General features: G+C 44.3%; 1 long non-coding RNA gene across 1 annotated transcript; it reads right to left on the reverse strand.

The window, feature by feature from the left end:
- Positions 1-975: 975 nt before the first annotated feature.
- LOC129152168 (uncharacterized) lies at positions 976-23516 on the reverse strand. Its single transcript, XR_008558906.1, has 3 exons — positions 23427-23516; positions 1285-1415; positions 976-1093 (listed from the first exon to the last, which is right to left on the reverse strand). It is a non-coding gene; the product is annotated as an uncharacterized LOC129152168 (long non-coding RNA).
- Positions 23517-24932: the final 1416 nt, after the last annotated feature.

Consider the following 24932-nt stretch of genomic DNA (forward strand, 5'->3'; position numbering starts at 1 on the left):
TGCTTTTCCATCATTATAGCTGGTTGGTGGGAGAAGTGTTCCAATGTCTAAGTAAACTTATTCAGGACTTTGTGGCTACCATGTTCTCAGCTATAAACCTTAGCTGTTCACTTGGGAAAGTAACCACAGCAGCCATCAGCTATTTCCAGAAGGCTGGAGGAGAGAGCATTTCTCTAAGACAAGCATGTCAAACTCAACGGCTAACATGGGCCAAATAAACAAGGCATGCGACCCACAGGCCACGAGTTTGACATGCTTGCTCTAAGACCTTCTTTCCTAAGAAAGTGAACACCTTTCCCAAGATCTGCAACCCTCAGAAGATGGAAAGGGCTAGTGTCTGTGCCTCCTAATTGGAAAGGTAGTTCTCCCTCTGGTGCTGGGCCCTAGGCACTACAAACTCCCTCACCCTCAACAGGTGCTTCCTGCACCCAGCCTCCTTGGGACCATTCTCTCCTGGACACAAGCCTAGAATCCACACTGTCTGAAGCAGGTGCCAGCCTCCAGGAATTCATGGACATAAACAGCTCATCTTTTTAGTCCCGCCCCTTCCCACTGACCATCAGGGGACACCAGTAAAAATAGACAGGGCTGGAGAGAGGGCACTATCAGGTAGAAATTTCTCCTGCAGGTCGAGAGATGTCATTTTGATCCTGTTTTCAGTACCATGTTATGATACAGCAATGCCGTGATCACTTCACAGGCATGGAAGGAATTACGTTCACTGGCATCTTTCATTTCTGATCCCCTCATCCTCATGTGTCTGCCTGCTGACAAACCAGAGCTGTCAGAGCCACCTGTCACTGCAGGGAGAAAAATACCTTTTTGACAACTGTATCTTCCTCTAGCATACCCTTTGTACCTGATGTCTGCTTCTCAGCCCGCGTGTGTGACACTTCTGTTATTTCAAAGGGCCTCGTGAAATTCTCCAAAAAAGGAATTCAAACCCAATTAATTTAAATTCATTTTCATGTCGAATGCGCTACCTGACATATTTAGAAGGGCGTTTATGCATCATCATGTTGAGCAATAGGCTATCCTCATTGTAAAGAAACGGCCTTCCACATTAAAAGCAGACACAGGAGCCTCCATGGACCTAAGCAGAGAAGGGCACCAGGAGGTGACTTATTGCAGTCGGGGTAGAGGATGCTTAGTTCTAATTCTGATGTTAGCCCCACATGGATAGAGAGATATTTTTAGGTGGAAAGAAATAGTCCTTCCTATTTTTCCTTTAAATAACACCACCCAAAGATAACAACAACCCACTCTTTCCCCAGTAAGTCTCACCTTCTCTTGGACAACGTGCAAAAGCCACCTGGGAGCCCTGGAAGTTCTCTACTGCATTACAAATCCTAAGCTTGCATGCTCTGTCCCCGGATTCCTGAGTCAGGCTGCTTTTGTTTCTTTTGACTTTTGTTCTAATAAAGACAAGCAGAAAATACAAATAAAATATTGTTTACAGAGGAGACATTCAGTCGGGAATTTCTTGTTCTTTAAGTTCAATAGCAACCTTTTGGCTTTACCAGGTAGATTTAGGCTGGTGGCCCATGCATACACATTACACCCTCACCCTCACCCTGCAGCATCCCACAGAGGTGTCAGTGACATCTGACAAATCAAACAAATAAATAAATAAAGCCTTGGTAGCACTTAAATATAAGGAAGAGTGTCATCGATGGGACAGAAATGATAAAAAATTTATGGGCAATAGAATACGGATGTGACTGGATTGTTGCAACTCAAAACCACAAGGGAGAAGGCTCTGGCAGCAGTAAGGGTGGTGCTTCCCAGGAAGCCCCAGAGGGCCTCCCAGCTGGAATCTGGCTGTGGAGTGATAATTAGGATAATTAGCTGGAGGACTATCTATAGCAGTGATTTCCAGATTGTTTTTAGTCACAGACTCTTATTATTTTTTTTTTAAATCAAGCACACATCCACAATTTATGTAAATTCATTTTTCTATAAATTATATACAGATACTATACTCATTAGCAAATATCTCAACACAATTTATACTTAGGTGAGTTTAAGCACTAATGATCATAAGTGAGAATTCATCTTCCCAATAGTCTTCATGACAGTTTTGAACTTTAGAGGCCAAATTCTCAATATATCACATGAAATCATCATTATTTTCATCATGTACTGTGGTGAAGGAAAGTTAGAAGTATCAGCTTTGCTATTCTCCAGTTGTTTACTAGCGTTGGCATTTTCAAATTATCTTTGCTTCACATTTTCTATGCCAGAATTTTAATCACTTAACCATTGGCAAGGATTAGTTGGTTTTTTTTTAATGGAATATATTATCCATAAATCTCCTTAACCAAGATGATATAAACTACAATTCATCACAAGATAATCAAACAAGCAAACAAGTGGATTATAGAACTATTCTTACCTTGGGAATGACAACCCATATATTAAAATTAGTAAGTCTTACTGTCTTTCATATTTTAGATAAAATTCATGTCAGTAAAAGTTCGAAGATTTTCTTTGCCCACCCGATGGACCAATTTCCATGACCCTCAGGCAAAGCACCTCCACTAGCATCCACTGGGGTGCTACCCTCTGGGCCAGCTGGCCCTGTAGCTTCCTGAGTTACAAAGAAGCGGCTATAGCATCTGTACCCACTGGGTCCTGAAGCCCACTGTGTGGATGTTCAAGAAAATGGAGAGGAAAACCAGGCATCTCCAAACCTCCTCAGCAGACTAACAAACAGAAATGGAGGCAGCTTCACTTAAGAGCAAAATACAGTTAAGTGCTGTGACAAGAGTCAAGGCCAATGGATTTAGGCAGTGGTGGGGATCATGAACCAGCTTGTCTACCCAGGCTACGTCAGCCCTCCTCGCAAGGCCTTGCACACAGTGGCGAAGGGTCTCTCATGTGCCATCTGTACCAAGCAGGCTTGTCTTTCATTTAGCAATGTGAAAACTCAGCTAGGGATCACCAGACCTTTAAGGAAAACCAACAGCATGAAACAGGAAGGCAAAATGAACCAAAACAACAACCACGGCAAATCAAAGAAATCAAGGAAAGAAAACAAGGAAGAGAAAGCAATTTAAAAAATTGTACTTCTTACTTGAACTCTTAGAGTCACTTGAGAAAATATTAAAAAGATGTAATAGAGGGGAAAACACTATTGAACTTTTAAAACCTGAAAATTGAAACAAAATTAAATGGCAGGGCAGAACAAAATAGAACAGATATAAAGATGAAGACAGTGAATGGGAAGACAAAGAAATCTTCCATAGTAAAAAGACAGAGATGGGAAACACGAGTAAAGATTTTTTAAAGTGAAGGAAGGAAACGGAGTCTAAAATGCATTTAATAGGAATGCTGGTAGGAGAGACCAAAGTCAATGAAAATGAGGGAATTAGCAAAGAAAAATGGTATAGTCACTTCTAGTCCCAACAAGATGGTGTGCGTTGGTTTTTCCTCCTCCTCCCTGATAGGCACAGCTATAAATCCTATAAATGGAGCAAGAGACAACCAAAGATCTCTGGAAGGTAGGTAAGAGAAAGGTGGAGTGGTTTGGGACTTCAAGACTTGAGCAAAACACAGAGACAGGGCATTTTTCATTTCCCCACCCCAACACAGGAAAGCTACCCACACCTGGCATTTCTCAGTCCCCAATCTAACAGTAGATGGAAAGGTTTATGTATGACTCATATATTGCATCACAGTTCTGGTAGTCTTCCACCATCTTATAGCCAAAACACAAGGACAATGAAGTGAGGAAAGAAAGGTTTGGAGGATTTTATATAAAACTAGTGGCCCAGTGCACGAAATTTGTGCACATTAAAAGGAGATTAGAGGAAATATTTTAATATTGCTATTTGCCCTTTCTCTATAATAGAAGTGTTAGAGATGACAGAAAATTAGTAAAATGTATATGAAAATCTTCCTTCTGTCAGAGTCTGGGGCATGCCACGGGACCCAGAGTCAAGTCCCCGCCCACCTGCGGTGCCTCAAAATGGCACGAGATCCAGACCCAGCCAGCCCCATCCCCATTGGGCGAGATCCAGACCCAGCTGGCCCCACCCTTGTCAAGCCCCGCCAGGTGTGGGGGTGCAGCCTCAGGTCCCATGGCCCAGCGCCAGGCGTGGGGCACAGCCTCAGGCCCCCTGCCCCAGCCCATGCCATGCAGCCTGAGGTCCATGCTGATTGCTCATTAAGGCTCATTACGGGAACTCGGCCTCTGCTGTGGGTGCAGCCATCTTGTGTTACAGGATCCCTGCCTCTGCTGTGGGTGCAGCCATCTTGTGTTACGGAATCCCTGCCTCCCGCTGTGGGTGCAGCCATTTTGTTATGTTGTGATGGTCAATTTGCATATTCCCTCTTTATTAAATGGGATGTTTGTAAGTGTGAGCTGGAAACCAGCTTCTAACACCACTTCCACCTGCATCCCACTGGTTACAACTTTGTCCCGTGGTTCTAAGCCAACTGCAAAGGCAGCTGGGGCCTGTGGTCTTCCCGTGTGTCCAAGAAGACAAACAGTATGAAGACCACATATCACTGTGGTGCTATAGCATTCAATCAATGGAAACTGCCCTCCTGCTGCAGCTGCCATTTCCACCTCTGCTTCTAATGCCTTAAAAATAACGAGAGCAACACCTAACACTTGCTGTCAGGCACTGGCCACTTTCCATTATTTCAGTTTGTACAATGACCCTACCAAATAAGTTGAGGTTGAAATTGCCTGAAGTCACAAGCTAGTAAATATTTTTCTTATTACCAGTACTTCCCCTTTTAAAAAGAGAGAGAGTGTGTGTGTCCTCCAAGGGGCTGGGCAGCCTCAGCACAGACTCTGGTCTTTCCCCAGATCTACGCTACCTGCCAGGTACATAACCATTGGAACATCTGTAAAAAGCTTCCCTCCACGGTAATTTTTCCTTTGATTTACTGGTTGTGTTAAAATTGTTTTTCTATAATGGTCCGGTCTGGAGGATGTTGCACTTAAAGAGAAAATTGCCCTAAATAAAAACGAATGATACTAAAATCCCCTCTCTCCCAATGAAATTATTCTCCTGTATTTTGTTCTCCCTGTGAGCACACCAAAAAAAGCTTCTTCGGTCTATTATTTCCCAGTTACCTCCTCTAGTGTTTGCTGAGAGCAGAGAAGGAAAGTAGGATCATGAGGCTCATAACATTTGATCTTCTCCAGGCTTCAGCAAACCTGTGAATCACTTTCATACATTAAATCAATATCAGGTGTCACCTGGTGGCAGGTAAGGGCGATTCGATGGCTCTTCTAATACCTTGCAGGCATTGATTTTCCCACAGAGCAGCAGCAGAGAGGAGATGGACTAGGGAATGGAGGAGCATGCAAAGGCACATGCAGCTCTGGGGGCCGGTCCAGGAGACCTTAGGCCACACATCTGCCCTGACTCCACCTCGATTTCCCAGTCTTTCCCAGCCTCTCCCAGCCATGCCCACAGAGTGTTCCAAGGCCCAGAAGCCAGGAGATGACTTCTTAGGACCCACATGTGACAGTCAACCTGGATCCTGCATTTGCTATCTGAAACAGGACAGCTCCTCAGTTTTCTGTTTTAAAGATCTGAGCAACTCAGATGGCACGACCAAGAACTGTTCTCAGAGAATATGAGGTGGTAGACATGGTTCTCAAAGTTTGGTCCCCAACTGGCAGCAGCATCTGGAACTTGTTAGAAATGCAAAATCTCAGGCCCTGCCCCACCTGCTGAATCAGAAACTCAGGGGTGAAGCCCAGCCATCTGTGTTTTAAGCCCAAGAAGATTCTGATGCATGCTCTAGTTTGAGAATCACTGTACCAAGAGAACTTGGTGGGAGCATTAGGCTGAGCTCCTCATTTCCCTGAAATGAAAAGCAAGGCCCAGGGACAGAAAGAGTCGTGGCATGTCCCAGTTTCCTGACTTCCACACTCATTCGTTCAGCTGCATCTTTTGCTGCTTCCTCTGGGCAAATTGGAGGTGGGCAGGTTGACCCTCCAGATGACAGAGTGGCAGCTGTGACACAGAGGTAAATCCTGGAGCTTAAGAGCAGCACTGCAGCCATTGCTGGGGACTCTATTGTGGGACTGTGGGGACAGCCACAGGGGCTGGCAGCTGGGAGCTGCTTCTCAGCTGAGGTAAGCCACTGCTCAGAGAGTGAGTGGGCTGAGGGCAGATGCATTTGTTAGGGGAGGAGCATATCCAGGGTTGCTTCTTCCCCGAGAAAGGGCAAAGACAGGATGTGCTCACCTTTCACCCTGGATCCCAGATTCTGTTCCTGCTTCTCTGCCCTCTCGGGCCTGGCCATCTCTCATCTGGTCCAGTACAGGAGCTTCCTCTAGGGTTACCTCCTTCAGTGTCGCTATCCTCCAGCCATTCTCCATCTGAAGCTGGAGAGAGATTTTTCTCATCTGACTATGCCTCTCCCCTGTTTTAAAGGACTGAGCAACTCAGATGGCACAACCAAGAACTGCTCTCAGAGAATGTGAGGTGGTAGATCTTGCCCCAGGTCCCACTGTTTCAGAATAAAATCTCCACTCCCTCACTGGCAGATTCAGCCTTGTACCTGGCCCCTGGGCCTCTCCAGTTTCCCCTCCTGCTACTTCCCTTCCAGGGTCCCACCTGCCAGGGGTAAGCTTTTGCAAGACCAGGGATGCTGCTCTCTCACAGCCTTGTCATTTCATTCTATCAAATCCAGATTGAGGCCCATTCATTCAGAGTCAGAACCCCCGCCCCAACAGCACTCTCACGGCAGCTGTGCACGTCTCGAACCCAGCCCTAAGCAGTTTTGAAATATATTTGTCTGTCTCCCCATCACAGTGAGCTTCTTAATGGCAGAGACCAAATGCAAAATAAACTCACTGGCGATGATGTCCTGAAATCACTAGCATTTATGTGTGTCTATAATGCACATATGCCAAATATTTTTAATAACTTGGCTGTTGCCCCAATTTATCTTCTTTGAGTGCCACCTGAGACAGGAAATGCATGGAAATTTAAATTCCTATAGTTTCCTGTTTTTTATCCTAATGCTGCATTATTCATTTAGGCTGGAAGATTCCCTTGAGAGGTCATTTCATCCAGCCTCCTGCCTCTGAGCAGGACTAGAGGAGGCTATAGGCCCCTTTTTACAACAATTTGTCAGTGCCCCTAAGTCAATGCGGAGAGGATACAGCTCTGATGTGTTGGGTTGTGCCTACATTGCTGAAGACCCATTCTCTCAGCAGCCCACTGTTGGTGGGCAGAACTAGAAGCTCCCTAACTAGGTAAGACTCAGCCTAGAGTATTTACTCAGAGAAACCATTTTAAATAACATTATGTGCCACTTAAAAGTTCACGTGTCTCCTTGCTTTTATCTAAATTTAACCCCATTACTTTTACTATGTTAGTTAAAAAGCAGATTGAAGTGTTGGGTGGGAAAAGTTTGAAATAAGGAGCTTTCTTTTTTATTTTTTTCTCATTTTTGATTATATCTTGCTTTGGTTAAAAACATTTTTGAGGCACTTAGGGAATATATAAATGCTCTCAAGGCTCCCCATCTTACAGATGGAGAGATGCTCAAAGCACTCTCTTGTTCAATTGGTTGCTTGAGACCCAGATCACGTTTTCTATTAGTGGAGGCTTCATTAATGATGGTTCCCGAAGCAGCAGTGGGAAAGTTTAACCTTGAGCTTGCCTTAAACCCTGGGGATCATCAGAGGATGATCAAGAAAACAAGTGAGTCTACCAGATTGGTAGACTAGGCACCAAGTAAACCTGGACCCACACAACCAAGAGGGAGGAGAAACAAGCTAGGCCATCCTCAGGACATCCTATCAGATGGGGGCGTCTGGGGGCATCTTCTAGATGTTCTTTGCAACGACTCAACACAGCCTGGCCTGGATGCAAGACCAAAGTACAAAGGATAGGACCTTCTTTTTGTCAGCAGGGAGAAAAAGGCTGTCAGGTCCGCCTGGAGACTTTAGGTTCTTCTCAAGTAGCTTCAGGGGCAGTTTCACTCACCCTGTTCCTCAACTTGGCATGAGCCATTCCACCTGTGCCTCCTCCTCCAGATTCTAACTGCTCTTTCTTGCCTAAAATAGCCTGAGAGCCTCATAGCTGGCTGTTCCTGTGTATCAGAATGGAAGGTAAGTATTCATAAGACTGGTGTCAAGTGGTTCTTCTCTTGCTTGTTTCAGTAAATCCCCAGATTGCTCACCCGGGAACCCCTTTTTCCCCCATCTCAGAGTGGCCCTGTGGAAACTACCCAGAGAGTAAACCTGAGCTAGCTCTAGTCACCATTGTATGAGTCAGGATAGGCCAGGTTTTGCTGCACCAACAAACAATTGCAAAATATCAGTGGTGTAACACAATGAAAGTGTCTTAAGCCCAAAGGAGCGTTCTGCTGTGATTCGACACTCAAGAAGGTGACAGAGGTTTCTTCTTGACATGCTTCCAAGGTCACCACAGCAGTGAGAAGGAAGTCCTGCTCTTGAAGTCTTCCACTTGGAAGGAACGCAGTTCATTCTCACTCATATTTCATTGGTCAAATTAAATCCCACAGCCCCATGTGGAAGGAAATATGTGTATAGCCCCATATAGAATCTATCAAAGAAGGACAGAAGCATGGTCCTCCTATATGCTCAAAAGGTGAAGGGTGAGCTGGAAATCTTTAGTGAACAGCCACAACCAGCATCTCATGGACCCAGAACACACACGTTCTCAAGGATGACAAGCCTACAGGTCCCTCTTGCACTATATACCAAGAAATACGCAGAACTATGCTGACGCCTCCAGATACAAATCCAGTCTGTTCTGAGACCACACTCTCCCACCTCTCCTAGAGAAGCTTTAATTATAGCAAATGCCCTGTCATCTCTGCCCCAGAATCCCAGGATATCGGGGAGAGTGAAAGGAATCTCTGCATCACACAGTCTGCTGCACAGCCTTGAAGAAGCAGACCCATTCTTTTTAAGGAAGTTGTTTTAAAAAGGAAAATTCTAGCGCCTCCTCTTCTCATCCATTCTAGTGCCAAATAATTACGTCCTCACCATTCCTCCTTAACTTACTGTAGAAAGCACATGCAAAACAAAGTAGTAAACAACAAAACAAAACCAAAGCAGTTCGTGAACATTAAATGCTGAAAGGAGATATCAGTGTGTGTGTGTGTGTGTGTGTGTGTGTGTGTGTGTGTGTGGCGGGGGGAGGGAGAGTGAATAAAATAGATCTCCCCCAACCCACGTACTTTCCCTCAGAGAATCTGTCTAAGAGATATGCCCAGTTGGGCTGCAGGCTATGATATAATTAGAACAATATTGCCCAATTGCAAAGACATATGCCTGTTTGCATGAAATGGAAGCATCTGCTGAAATAATTTGAGGTGTCCCATTACTAATTAAAAGAGCTTTCATTTATAGAGGATGCACCATATGGATGCTGCTGATTCTTGAGTTGCTGGCTGAGAATGAATACTGGGGGAATCATTGGGGCAGGTGTATGGTGAGGAATATTCCGGAAAATATGATTTAGTTTTTCAAAAACTCCCCTTACAAAGATGTATGCAGCTGGGGAAGAGCTGTTGGAAGTTGCTTCAGTGAGGCATGGAAGCAAGACCTGTCTTCCCCAATTGCATTCGGCTGTGTTAGTGACCACTTAGGAGCTTTTCCCCCTGGAGAAAGCTATGCCCTTTTCCTTGCCAAGTCACTACCTTATCTTCAAGGGGCTTTCCAGGTACACAGGATTAGCTACAGAATTTGTGGGGCCCTATGCAAAAGACAATTTTAGCCTCTTGCTAAAAATGATTAAGAATTTCAAGACAGGCCCTAGCTGGAGAGCTCAGTTAATAGAGCGTTGTCCCAATATGCCAAGGTTATGGGTTCAATATCTAATCAGGGCACATATAAGAAGCAACCAATGAATGCATAAATAAGCGGAACAACAAATTAGTCTCTCTTTCTCTCTTCCTCCCTCTCTCTCTTTCAAATCAATCAATAAAAATTGGGGATGAGGAGAAGATTTCAAGACAGTGACAGCAGAGCATTAAACTGAGTACAGGCCATTCTAAGTGTGGAGTCCTGTGCAACTATGCAGGTCACATATTCATGAAGCCAGCCCTACAGGTAAGAATAAAACAAGGTCTACTGTAGAAATAAGAGTCAAGAAGTGGAAGGTTAAAGCAGAGAGCTATGCCAGACAATAGTCACCCAGCACATTATATCCCATAAGGGACTTTCATATCCACAGTCTGCTCCAAAAGCCAGGCAGCCCATGCTCTTGACAAGACAGACTGAAAAGAAAGGACTTACTTTTATGTGTCCTTACTATGAAGACCTGTGATAAAACAGAGATGCAGACATCTGGCTCCATACGTTTTCCTCTGCTTTATAAGTTATCTACTTAGGAAGTTCTGCCCTTTATGGACTCTGCTGTGCATCATTCTCTCCCCAAACATACATACTCTAGGAGTCCATGTAATCCCATTTAGCACAGTGCAGCAGTCCAAACAGGGACCAGGGAAAACCAAGTTAGTTCCAGCTGTGCTGGAGATAAATGAATTGAAGGGAAACTAGTAAAGTTGATTATCATAATTTTCCCTAGTTAGAAGGGAGGTAACATTATTCAAGATGTGATTTACAGCCAACTTGGGCTTGGAGCATACTAAAAGCAATTATAGGATGATTTCTCTCAAAGAAAAACATATTGGGGGCAAGGAAATAATAGCCACTGAACTAAGGCCTCTGGTCTAGGGCTGGTGGTGTGTTTTTTAAGTTCAAGGGAATGGTCCCATTCCAAAATCACTTTGGGGTGCAGCCATACCTCTGTTTCAGATTTCAGTTTTTAAGAAGTATCTTAAGGAGACAGGAGATCCATATTATCCTTGTCCAACAAATAAAATGACATTTAAAAAAACAACAACAGAAATACAACACATCAAAATTTGCCACATGTAAGTAAAGCTGTACTTAGAAAGACTTGAAATCAGTTACCCAGAGTTTCAACATAAGAAACTAGGAAAAACAGAAGAAGAAGAGCAAAGTAAATAAAAAGTAGAAGGAAGGGAATAAAGGCTAAAGCAGAAATTAATGAAATAAATAAAATGTAGGCAGAAAATTAACAGCAAAAAAAGCTAATTCTATTATAAGTTCAACAAACTAAATAGGTCAAGCAAGAAAGAGAAAGTACACATATCACCAATTTGGCAATGCAAAGGGTTTAGAACCACAGGTCTTACATATATGAAAAATATTGTCGACAAATCTGACAATTTAGGTAAAATGAAGGTTGTTGTTGTTTTTATTTATTTATTTTTTTTGAAGAATACAACTTACCAAAATTGACAAATGAAGCAGCAAAAAAACAAAACTGAATAATGCTATATCTATCAAAGAAATTGAAAATATATTTAAATCCATCCAACAATGAAAACTCCAGGCTGAGGTGGCATGGTAAGCAGAATAATGGCTTTTTAAAGATATCTACATTCTAATCCCTGGAATTTGTGAATATGTTATAGGAAAAGGGAATTGAGGTAGCAGATAGAATTAATGTTTCCAACCACCTGACTGTCAGGTAGATAGAACACCCTGAATTAGCCACGTGGGCCTAAAGTAACCACAAGGATTCTTAAATGTGAAAAAGAGAGACAAAAAGATCAGTATCAGAGCGACCTACTCTGAGAAAGACTTAACTGGCCACTGCAGACTTTGAAAGTGGAAGGAGCTATGAGCCAAAGAATGTAGGCAGACTCTAGAAGCTGGACATAAAAAGAAAAGAAAATTGCAGACCAACGTCTCCCATGAATACAGATGCAAAATTGCTTAACAAAATATTAGCAAGTTGAATCCAACAATACATTAAAAAGAACAATACATCATAACCAAGTAGGGCTTATCCCAAGAATGCAAATATTGGCTTAACACATGCAAATCATTCAACACAATTTACTAGTTAACAAAATTAATGATTATTTCATTAGATGCAAAAAAATAATCGCTAAAATTAAACATTCATGATTTTTTTAAAGTTCATATCAAACTAGGAATAGAAGAGGCCTTTTTCAAGCTGGGCATCTATAGTCTCCCCCAAAATGTATAACACTTCAACAGCTAATAACTCACTTAATTTTCACTCCTTTTCAGGTTTAACTTATTTGAAATGATGGGTGAAGCCAGATTAAGCTTTGAACAACAAAAATTTATCCTATAGTGCCACTAGATTTTAGTTTATGGGGATACAGAAAAGATAGTTTATAGTACAAAACCAGCAGTAGTCAACAAATTGAGGGAGCACAAACACTGCAAGAAATGATTCCTGATGATTGCGATTCCATTGCTTCATGTTATCAGCAGTGCCTGAACCAGAAAAGGCATCAGTTTGAAAACAGGCATTGACAAAAAAAAAAAAAAAAAATTGTTAATTTCTGTAGATTCTTTTACATTTTGAAAATGTATATTAATAAACACTGACTGCATAATCACTCAAAGTGTGTATACATTTGGGGGGGACACCCTGTATATCTAAAAACAAAGAAAAACAAAGAAAAAACACTAAAATAATACTTAATGGTGAGAGACTGACTGCTTTACCTCCTAAGATCCAGGAACAATACAAGAATGCCCAAGTTCACCATTATCCATTCACATTTTTCTGCAGGTCCTAGCTATTGTATTAAGGCAAGTAAATAAAATCAATACAGACTGAAAAGAGAGAGAAATAACTCTCCCTATTTGCATATGATATGATTGTTCATGTGAAAATAGCAGGGAAGCCACAAAAATGATTACTAAAAATAATTCAAAAATTTAGCAAGGTTGTAGGTTATAAGGTTAATATGCAAAAAGTAATTTTATTCTTATATACCTACAGCAACCAAGTGGAAAATGAAATTTTAAAAAATCCATTTAGAGTAGCACCAAAAATATGTGATAGGTAGGAATAAGTCTAACAAAAAGGTCCAAGACCTCTATACTTAAACTACAAAACACAGCTAAGAGAAATTAAAAGACCTGAATAAATGAAAAAATATATTGTTTTATTCTGTGCATGGAAGATTCAATATTATTATATAGCAATTTTCTCCATAGTTAAAGCAGTCTTAATCAGAACACCAATAGGCATTTTTGTAGAAATTGACAAGCTAAAATTTATATGATAATTCTATATAAATTAATATAAATCCTAAAATGTATATGGAAATGCAAAATAGCCAAAGCAATTTTTTAAAAGAACAATATTGGAGAACTTAACGGATTTTAGTAATCAAGCTTTAGTAATCAAGACAGTTTGATATTAGTGAAAAGATAGACATATACATTAAAGGAACATAATAAATAGTCCAGAAATATAATACACACATTTGATCAATTGATTTCTAACAAAGATGCTAAGGCAATTCAATTGGGAAAGGAAAGTCTTTCAAAAATTATGTCCAGATAGGTACATGGCAAAAGGTTATTTTGTGAATAACCAAAAATACTTGAAATAATCCAAATGTCTATCCACAGATAAATGGTTAAACAAATGTGGTACATCCACACAATGGAATACTATCTATATACTACAAGTCTGGTGCACAAAATTCATGCACTCAGTGGTGGTGGTGGGGGGGTCCCTCAGCCCAGCCTGCACCCCCTTGCAGTCCAGGAGCCCTCGGGGGCTGTCGGACTGATGAGTAGTGGGCCTAAGCCATCAGTCAGACATCCTTAGCACTGCCGCAGAGGCAGGACAGGTTCCCGCCACCACCACTGCACTTGCCAGCCATGAGCCGCTCCCCCTGTGGGAGCACACTGACCACCAAGGGGCAGCTCCTGCATTTGAGTGTCTGCCCCCTGGTGGTCAGTGCATGTCATAGAGACTGGTCAATCCACCGTTCAGTCAATTTGCATATTAGCCTTTTATTACCTACTAGTGGCCCGGTGCATGAAATTTGTGCCCGGAGGGGAGGTGGGGGTGGGGAGGGGTGTCTCTCAGCCCGGCCTGCACCCTCTCCAATCTGGGACCCCTCGGGGGATGTCCAACTGCCGGTTTAGGCTCGATCCCACAGGGACCGGGCCTAAACCGGCAGTCGGACATCCCTCTCGCAATCCGGGACCACTGGCTCCTAACCACTCACCTGCCTGCCTGCCTTATCGCCCCTAACCACTCCGCCTGCCAGCCTGATTGCCCTCAACTGCCCCATTTGCCAGCCTGCTCACCCCCAACTGCCCCCCCTGCCAGCCTGCTCACCCCAACTACCCCCACCCCAACTGCCCTCCCCTCCTGGCCTGATTGCCCCTAACTGCCTCTGCCTTGGCCCCGCCACCATGGCTTTGTCTGGAAGGATGTCTGGAAGGTCTCCCGAAAGGACTCCTGGTCTAATTAGTATATTACCCTTTTATTAGTATAGATAGATATAAAATCCTAATATGCAAATAGACAAAATGGTGGAACAACCGAACAACCAGTTGCTATGACGTGTGCTGACCACCAGGGGACATGCGCAGAACATGACAGTCATCGGCAGCAGATGGCAGAGCGCAGGAATATGGTGGGCATTGGCCGTGGCAGGATGGTGGAGCAGGTATGCAGTGTGCCAGACCAAGGTGGGGTGCCAGTTGCTGTCATTGGGGCAAGGCTCTGGTGGTTACTGAAAATTCTTTGCTCCCATGTGCCACGGTCCCACCCGGTGCTTGCACCTGCTGCTGGTGCCGGCCCCGCTCACACCCTCTGCCAGCGCTGGAGCCACCGCTCATACCCACTGCTGGTACCGGAGTCGCCACTTGCACCGGCTGTCGGCGCCTGGCGTTGGCCCTGGTCGCTCAGCACTAGCAGTGGATGCAAGCAGCGGCTGCCAGCTCCGATCGCCCCTCAGGGCTTCTCCACCTCCCCCTGCTCCTGAGGGGCGATCGGGGCCGGCAGCCACCTCTCGCACCCGCTGCCAGCGACAGCCCCACTCGCACCTGCTGCCGGCGCCAGAGCTGCTGCTCACACCCACTGCTGGCACTGGCACTGCTTGCACCCGCAGCCGGTGCTGGAGCCACTGCTCACACCTGCTACCGGTGCCTGACGCCAGTTCCAATTGCTTGGCACCATCAGTGGGGGCAAGCGGTGGCTGCTGGCCCCTATTGTCCCTGAGGGGTTCTCCACCTCCCCCTACTCCTGAGGGGTGATCAGGGCAAAAGCTGCCGCTCGCACCCACTGACTGGCACTGGCACTAATTGCTCTGCACTGTTAGCGGGTGCGAGCGGGGCCAGCACCCTCAGCGCATGGGAGAGGCGGCAGCAGAAGCTGGGCTGCCAGCAGAGAAGGACCTGGGGCCGTGGCGGGAGGGGCTGGGCCGGGGTGTGGAGGGTGGGCTGAGACCCGCCCCTGTGCCCACCTCAGCCTTGTGGCCCACGTTCCTTTCAAGGTGCACAAATTCGTGCACTGGGCCCCTAGTATAGAATATAAAAGCCTAAGCAACCATTATGACTGAACGACTGGTCGACCAGTCCCTATGATGTGCACTGACCACCAGAGGCCAGATGCTCAATGCAGAAGCTGCCCCCTGGTGGTCAGTGTGGTCCCACAGCCAACCAACCTCACACAGCCCCTACCCCCGGCCGACCTCCTGTGGCCCCTGCCCCCGGCCAACCTCCCGGGGTCCCTCCCCCTGGCTGGCCAGCCCTCCGATAGGCCTTGATCACCAGCCAGGCCAAGGGACCCCACCCATGCACGAATTTTGTGCACCAGGCCTCTAGTCCATCAATAAAAACTAATAAATTGTCAATACACATAATAACATGGATGAATCTCAAAGTAATTATTCAGGATGAAAGAAGCCAGATTTTTTTAAAGAGCACATAATGTATGGTTCATTTACATAAAATCCTAGAAAATGCAAGATACTCTATAGTGACATAAAACAAATCAGTGGTTGCCTGGGGATGACTATAGGGGCAGAGAGAGATTACCAAGAGGCAGAAGGTAACTTTCTGGAGTGATGCAAAGTTTGTTATTTTTGATTGTGGTGGTGGCTTAACAGGTGAAGGCAACCGGTTCTCAGAGAACTGCAGCTGCGGGAAAGGGTGCCCAGGGCTCCAGAGGTAGGTCTGTCTCCAGGCTCCTAGTCTATAGCCCTTTTCCTGCACCACCACATCTCTAACAAGAGGCCTCTGCTAAAGATCACGTGTGTAGTCATCCCCAAGACACAAACACATTGAAACAGACCTTGATGAGGCTTGTTAAACAGAGATCTGAGTGGTTTCACCAGAGTAACAGGAAAACCAGTGTCTAGGTAGTAACCGATTGGGTCCCAGTTACCTTTGGCAAAGGGGACTTTCAGCCATAATTTCTATCCTTAAGGTTCTCTATCCCTGGCACCATTTTTTGATTGCTTACTATGAAATGAAGGAACATCTAAAAACACTGTCAGTTTCACTTGGAAAATCAATAACAGAATCAGGATTCAAATGCAGGAAGCCTGACCTCAAGGCTTGAGTGCTTAACTGGGAGTCAACCCTACCTCCCTTAATCTTCCCTGGGCAGGCTGTCCCCTGTCTCCTTGGAACCTGCCCAGGGTACCAATGTTAGCTTTCCAAAGTGATGTGTGGAGGCAAACCTTCAGTCATCCATTTATACAAAGACAGTCACAGTATAATTGCAGCATCTTGTTCGTTGGCCACAGTGGTTAAACATATAGAACCAATCTCCTTGGATTGAGTTCCCTTCAATAGGGACCATTTCCCATCAGTATACTAAGTATCAATGAGTAAACTGTCATGGAGAGCCTGTGAACCCGTGGACTGGGGTAACATGATTAACATATAAGGAAAATCACGGGAGTCAATATCGGAAGAGTAGCTGAAAATGTTTCGAGAGGCTCAGACAGAATTCAGGTGATGTGGACTGGGCTAGGGAGGTAACAGGCCATGAAGAGAAAATGATAGAGTCAGAAAACTTGATAAATAAAAAGACAAACTAGAAACCCATCGTCATCTTCTTCCTGGGTCCTCTATTCATCTAGGAGATGGTTTCTGGTCATTCTTTTGGTGGTTCTTCAAAGGGTTTACCAGAAAGCTCTACCTCAGACTTCTTCCACTCCTTGGCCCTGATGTGCTGGACAGAAAGGAAATAGCCCTGTTTGTGTGCCTGAGTCTGAAAACGAAGCCCGTCAGGCAGCTGGAAGATCCAGATTTTGCTCAATAACTATCTACAGAGAAGAGAACAAAGAATCTTAATCTGTTTAAATGCAAGACAGGAAAATGAATGTTTTAACCAGTGTAATTTTGTATATTTTTGAATTGAAATAATGATGTTTCTGAATCAATCAAAATTTCCAATATAATCAACCTCCTTGATAAAATTACCCAGGCTTACTTAAAGATAACAAGAAACACTTCCCTCTTTCAATTTAAAAGCATCAGGGATCAATTTCCAATTTGTTCTCAAGGAAGCTTGCCCAAGTGGCCCAAGCCGTGCTCTAGTGCAGTGGTCGGCAAACCGCGGCTCGCGAGCCACATGCGGCTCTTTGGCCCCTTGAGTTTTTAGCAAAGGCCAGCTTAGGAGTACCCTAATTAAGTTAATAACAATGCACCTACCTATGTAGTTTAAGTTTAAAAAATTTGGCTCTCAAAAGAAATTTCAGTCGTTGTACTGTTGATATTTGGCTCTGTTGACTAATGAGTTTGCCGACCACTGCTCTAGTGCATTGACCCTGCCTCAGAGCATCCACCTCATCAACAGATGTGTCAGCTTAGAACTAACCAGATCCGCACTCTCTGCCCTCAGAGGAAGGTTAGAAGACAAGATCAAAGTGGCAGATGCTAAGAGGATGTGCTAACTGATCAAGAGGTTTGTAGGGGACCAGTCAGGGAGATGGGTTGGGGAGACAAAACAACAAACAAGAGAAATTGTTGGAAAATATTAGCAGGACAAATCAACTACTTGTGCAAAAGACAGAGGCAGATCATAAGTGACCTCCAATATCCTTCTTAGATGAGAGAAGGATAACCATTGGTGAAACTGGAATCAAGGAAGGACAACTGAGCAGCTCTGTTGTCTTGTGTTGGTGTGAGAAGCTCAGTATGAGCACTGAGCCTGCAGGAAAGCCTGTGCGAAAGAGCAAACATATGTAGCTGAGTCTGGATGGGGCAAATGCCCCTGCAGCAGGAGGCGATCCCTCACTGTGCCTTTCCACCATAAAGGGAATTTTTAAGGACAGCAGACTGCCAGTGGGTTTCTGTGGTCTCCAGAATAAATGACAATAACCTCTCCAGCCTGGCCCTGGAGGTCCTCTGTGCACTGATAATCAAAATTGGTCACTGGTCATAGTGTGACAGCAGGCTGGCCCTGGAGGTCACCTGTAGTGCTGGGCCTTAATTAATCTTTAGTTCTGGGTTTGGGGGACTTATGAGTTTGTGTGTGGGGGCAGGGAGAGATGGTCTCAGGTTAATGACAGTACATGGGCAGATTTCAGTATGTACTTTAACAGCCAGTATGGCCCTACCCAGGCACCGGCTGAATCTCTGACCAGCTGACATTAGCTACAGCCGCCTCTTATATTGAACCCTCTGTTTCCAGCCACATTGATCTCCTCACCAACTTATCACACTAGGCCAAGCACCTCTGACTTTGCTTCTCGTGTCCTCTTACCTGTAATGCCCTCAAGCCATCCTGATTGTTGCTTAGAGGTCCATCCAGCCCCTGCTCTCTCCTTGCTGAGCTGTTGCAATGCCCAGTGTCTACATCAGATAAGTACACACTGCATGGAAGTGTCTTCCTTTCAGATGGAGAGCCCCTTGGAAGTAGAAATGATGGCTGCTGCTTCTTGCTCCTCCTTGTGGATCCCCTAAAGAGTCTTGCCCACTGCTGGGCCCTCAGTAAATGCTTTCTGCAAGGAACTTAACTAATAAAAAGTGATGTTACTAGAATAGTGAGAAAAATAGAGATGAAGGAGTGAGAATTCCCATTCCTTTCCAGCCCTATCCCCTTAGAGCTACGTTTAGGCTTACTACACTTGATCCATGCATTATCAATATAGTCTGAAGAGAAGTCAGCATGTATTAGCTTCTAAATGTCATTGCTTTGGGGAAGTCCAGCTGGCTGAGCCTTTCCCCATTTCGCTCAGGCAAAGTGAGTCCCTTTCTCCTGGGCAGCCCCACAGCACTGGGCATTCATCTTTATGGGGTTCTCCTTGGTGTTATAGCCATTACTTGGGTACCACATAGCAAAGTTCTATGACTCCAACCCTACTGGAAACAGTGTTAGCAACCTTAACAAATGCATGATGCTGAGGTTTGACTTCCTGCTCTTGTACTTGCAAAACAGATGACCTTGGTCTCCTCACCAATTAATCACACTAAGCCAAGCACCTCTGACTTCGCTTCTCATGTCCTCTTACCTGGAATGCCCTCAAGCCATCCTGGATTGTTTCTTAGAGGTACATCCAGCCCCTGCTCTCTCCTTGCTGAGCTGTTATATAACCTCTATTTGCCTCTGTGTTTTTAAATCTGTATAATGGGGTTTCCATGTGAGAACTGAATAATACAGTGCATGCCAAATGCCTGGTGCATTGCCCATCATGTAATGAGTGCTCCATAATTGGGAACAAACGATATGTTGCCTTCTTGCTCTTTGTCCAGCTGCCTCTTCCTCTGGTCCACGAACCCATCAAGAACAAGATCCTTTCTTATTCGTTTCTCTCTTCGGAGCTTATCAAGGTGCCCCCACCCAGTAGATGCCTGATAGATGTCTGTGGAGTAATGACATTGTATGCCTTTTATCCCGTGGTCTCTCTTGGACTGCCTCTCTTCCACTGCTCAATCCTGGAGCAGAAGGGCTGTCCCTCCATCCCCCCCCACCACACCCCCACCCCCAGGGCAGGCCTTGTTCCCCTCCCGAGGGTTGGCAGTGTTTTTTTGTCTGGCTCTAGCCTATAAGGCACCTGCTCCCAAGCTGTCTCACTGCCTCTGATTCATCACTCCCGGAGCTCCGTGTCCAACACAGCTTTATGTAGCGACACAAGTGGCAGTTCAGTGGTGTGTGCAAGCTTCGCTTTCATTTTAAATCAATGAAAGTTTTAAAAAATCGTACCTTATTCCTCAAAGGCCCATAAAGCCCTTCATGGGGCTCAAGAGACTTGTTCACTATAAGATTTTAAAATTGCTTCCAAGTTACTTATCATTCATTCAGGCTCATGCTATTCTTTAAAATTCTTATTGATTTTGGAAACAGTCCTTTAATTGATATCAAGAAGCAATTATATTTTCCAGGCTGTAAATCTGCTTCACTCCCAATATTAAATTCATCATCTCTGTAAATAATTTTCCCTGATTATGCATAGGTATTAACCAAACTATAAATAGTAGCATTAGCATACCTATGGTTTTCTCAACAATCAGTGACCCTTGAATTTGATTTAGCAAAATTGATTTCTGCTGAAATTCTCCCTTAAATGAAATTGCCATTCCTGCTGAATGTCCAGGCGAAGAAAGGCATTAGAGAGTTGTTACCTTATTTCCTCCTGGTCTTCAATATAGCAGTTTTAAGCAGGGATTTACATAAATTCACCTGTTGATGATCAGCCCTTAAAAAATCATTGCTTTAACAGCAGGCGTATTCGATCTAATTTGATGCTCAAATTTGAGATTTTTAAAGAAAAGAGACCTCTCAGCATCACATTCTCTTCTAAACACACAGAAGGACATGGAGGCCTCATCTTGAAATCCGATGTCCAGCTGTAGGGAGGCTGGGGGAGGTGGAGTGGGAGGAGTGGGACGGAGGAAGCTTGGGGTTCCTTCTAGAACAATCTACAGCCATTGATCATGGTTAGTTCCAGGACAACGACATGGGGAAATGCCCATGATGTGATGTCAGGAGAGAAATGCAGAACCCAGGGTGAAACCAGGATGGGGCAGGGGCAGGGGAGAGCAGAGTGTGATCAAAGCAACATAAAATATGTAGGCATGTGGATAAAAGACTCAAAGGAGACTTAGGAAAATTAAAATGGTTGATTTTAGGGTGATTGAATTACATATATATTTTCTACCTTTTTCTTCATTCTTATACTGTTGTGTTTTTTTCTTAATAAATATGAAACTGGGGAAAGTAGGGAGAACAAAAAAAAAAAGGAGGGAAAGAATATTTGAGCTAGAAAAACCTTACTTGTAGCCTTGGTTAGAATCATTTACCGGCTCTATGATTCTAAGGAACTCAAGTGTGATGGGAAATCATTTATTGTGTGTTAGATCCAAGAGGGAACCCAGCCCTCCAACAAGTGAGCAGGCCCTGGGGAAGCTTCACTCCCACTGGTCTTGTGATAACTGGATGAGATCATGTTCCTAAGGCCCGAGCACATGGGAAGTACTCTGAACCCCATATTTCACATTTGTAAATTAGGGATATATTTATGTTCTGTACACATTACTTATTTAAACCATATGGGAAGCTCCTTTTTAAAATATAAAATTATGTACAAACACTGTTTTTATTAACCTAAATGAGACTAGATTTCAAAGGAGAAAGGTGAGGTGGCTGCGCAAGGGGACAGGGCATGTAACCTCCTCTGCCCCATGGCTCACTTCCATGGGTCAGGTATCTGAATGTCTGCCAGTGTGTCTGCATCTAACCATGTCATGACATCTTTGAAGTATAAGGACTTATTATTAAAATGCAGTTTCTCCATGGGGCAGGGAAGAGAATGAACGGTTATATTTTGAGTCTTTACCACTGAAACAAACTTTGAGAGGTAGTTTTGTGTTGATCTGGAAATAAGAACCTTCAGCCCTGAGATGGAGATCTGAAGGTATATGCCCCCACCCCCACCCCCCAAAGACACAGAAGGAATTGGTGAAAGGCACAAAGACAGTTTAGCCTGAAGGAGTTTCCCTTTGGCCTCCTCCACCCCTTAATAGGTATGTAATTGTGGTTTCAGAAGGAGAAGAGAAAGAAAATTGGACAAAAGCAAGTATTTGAGGGCATAATGGCTGAGTTTTCAAGTGTGGCAACAAACATCAAGCTTCAGATGCAAGAAGTGCTATGAATCAAAAGCACAAAGAAAACCAAACCTGGGCACATCATAATAACATTGCAAACATACACAAAAATAAGTGTTTATCAATAAAATGTGACATGTATGCATCCATGTAGCCAAAAACATAACAACATAGAGAACATTTCCATTCCTCCTGAAAATTTCTTCAGGCCTCTTTCTAGTCAATCCCTCCACCCAGAGACAAACACTATTCAATTTCCATTACATACATTAGTTTTGCCTATTCTTAAACTACGTTAAAATGAGATCATTCTAGTATAGTAGGTACTCTAGGGTCTGTCTTCTTACTAACTCAATATGACTTTGTATGTATTAGTAGCTTTTTTATTGCTGAGAGTATTCTATTGTGTGAATATACCAGTTCATTTTCCTGTTCATGATAAAGATGCTTGGCAAATTCCAAAACAAAGGGAACTCCTTCAATCTGATAAAGTGTACTTATGGAAAATCTATAGCATGGGCTTCCTCATCTGGCCCTAGGCCATGTCTTAGTCTATTCATCTGCTATAACAAAATACTATAGACTGGGTAGCTTGGACAATAGTTCTAGAAGCTGGAAATGCCCACAATCTGGGTGCCAGCCATTTCAGTTCCTGATGGGGTCCCTCTTCCTGGCCTTCTTACTAGGTCCTCACATGGGAGAGAAAGAGAGCTAACTTTCTGGTCTCTTCCTATAAGAACTTTAATACCATCATTAGGACTCAGTCTTCATGGCCTCATCTAAATGTAATTGTCCACCAAAGCCTCATTTCCTAATATCATCACATTGGGGGTAGGGCTCCAATATATGAATTCGGGGAAGATTCAAACATTCATTCCATAACATCCCACTCCTGGTCCCCCTAAATTCATGTCTTTTTTGCATGCAAAAGTAGCAGCTTTTTGAAAGTAGATGCTATCCAGAGATTGTCCAGAGACTGTTCTAGGCCATGTGAACATTTTGGCTCTAGTCCTCAGAAGACCCCCGAAAAGAAAGTATTGTTGTCCCACTTTTATCATTGATTGAACCACATGTAAGATCACACAGCGAGTAAGTGACAGAGCCAGGATTAGAATTCCAGGACTGTTTACCTCCCATGCTGCTCCATTGCCCAGTGTGTTAGGGTAAGGGTTGCTTATAGGGAAAGATTGAAATAAAGAGACTAAAGTGTCCAGATATGCTAGTAGTTATTATCATTATGGAAAAAGAGACAAGGCAGCCGGAGAAGTGAGCTTGTCTGCACTGCCCTGGATGATGTTCATGCATCTCTGACAGCCTCTGCTGAGATGAAAGGTTTGGTTCATGCTGCAGATTGTGAGCCCCTCAGGTCACAGCCTGGGGCTTGTTCATCTCCACATTCTCAGAGATGGCCCAACCCACAGGAAGCACTGAATATGTGCTCTTGGAGTGGTGATACTAGGTATGGGATAAAAGTTTGTTCAGTAACAACATGCCCAATGATAAGGGAATCCAATGAAGGGATCATACATACCTCAACACGAGGGTGAGTCTGGTTATAGCATACTGAGCCCTCCAACACTGTGCTCCGAATGTGGGTCAACTCAGGCCTCCTTCAGTAACCACATGTGCTGTGGACCACAGCCCTGGGGCCTCCTCCTCATCCTGGGGGACTGTGTCCCTGAAACGGAGGGCAGGAGAATTCATGCTGAGAATATTTTTCTTCCTCTCACTCAAATCTTTGCAAGCCTCTTGCCCCCCTTAATTACACTCAGTTCCTCCATGGGGTCCTGCATGCTAGTTCCCTTTCTGCCTGTGGTCTCTCACCTTGCAGGTGTCCTTCTTAAAGAAAAGCATGAGTGCATTTGCCCATGCCAAGCTGAGTGATAGCCATGCCAAAGCATTTAGGAAGGCCCCTGAGATTTATGGCTGCCTCTCTTTGCTTGCATTTATATTGCATGGTCCCTGGGAGCTTTTCCTTCACAACACAAGCATTCTAGAGCAGAAGATGGAGAAGAGGAAGGATCTGCAAGAGACATGGAGACAGAGACAGCCTCCACAGGGTCAGAATAGGATCGAAGACACACAGACTAGGAGATAATCACCAAACCAGACTATGGGGAACTGATTCAACAGCTGGAGTTGAAGCTCATGAGTTCTGTAAATGTGGGCAATATGATAACCCTTCCTCTAAACTGTATTATGTGTTGATAACTATTTACTCCTTCTCCATCCAGGCCATGGTTCCCTGTAGGCAGAGTATGTAATTCCCCAAGGGTTGGCCAAGAGACTTGCTTTGGCTAATGATGAGAGAGTAGATGTGATGTAGATTGTGTCTGCACAGAAGTCTTCAATATACCAGTACCTAGGTCATTGGAGTCTACCTTGTTTGTTTCTATCTCTCCTGCCCCAGAGAGTGTATCTCCTTTAGTCTTCATATAGAGCCCAGCAAAACTACCCCAACCTGCAACCCTCATAGACAGAATTAAGTGTGTAACAAATGAGGGATGTTTGTTACACAACAAAATCTAACTAATACAACCCCTCGGGTACATAACGTGTGTGTGTGTGTGTGTGTGTGTGTGTGTGTGTGTGTGTGTGTGTCTGTGCGCGCGCACAGGGGGAGGGGCTATCCCAGGCTTAATTTGCCTCATGACCAAGTGAAAAAACTAAGACTGAGAGTGATTTGAAGGCAAGATTAGTGTTACACAGAATTGCAAGCCAGGCCTCAGCACTATAACCACAATGTCCTTCCCATACCTCACAGCTTCCTTTCCATAGCAAGCCCGTCCCATCCTCTGGATGACATACATCTGGGATCCCCAAGCCTGGAGTGTCACAGAATCCCCTGGGGATCCAGCTAACAAACTAGATTCTCCATCCCCATCCTGAGGCCCCAATCCCCCTCATCACTGGGGTGCATCGCAGACATCCATATTCCTAAGAGATGATAAAAAGCTCCAGGAAAGGCCCTGGCCTGTCAATCAGTAGAAAACCCATGTGCAGCCTCACCTCTGCTCCTCATTAGCTGTGACTATGA

This window comes from Eptesicus fuscus, chromosome 18 (genome assembly GCF_027574615.1).
Source record: "Eptesicus fuscus isolate TK198812 chromosome 18, DD_ASM_mEF_20220401, whole genome shotgun sequence".
In the NCBI taxonomy this organism is placed as follows: domain Eukaryota; kingdom Metazoa; phylum Chordata; class Mammalia; order Chiroptera; family Vespertilionidae; genus Eptesicus; species Eptesicus fuscus.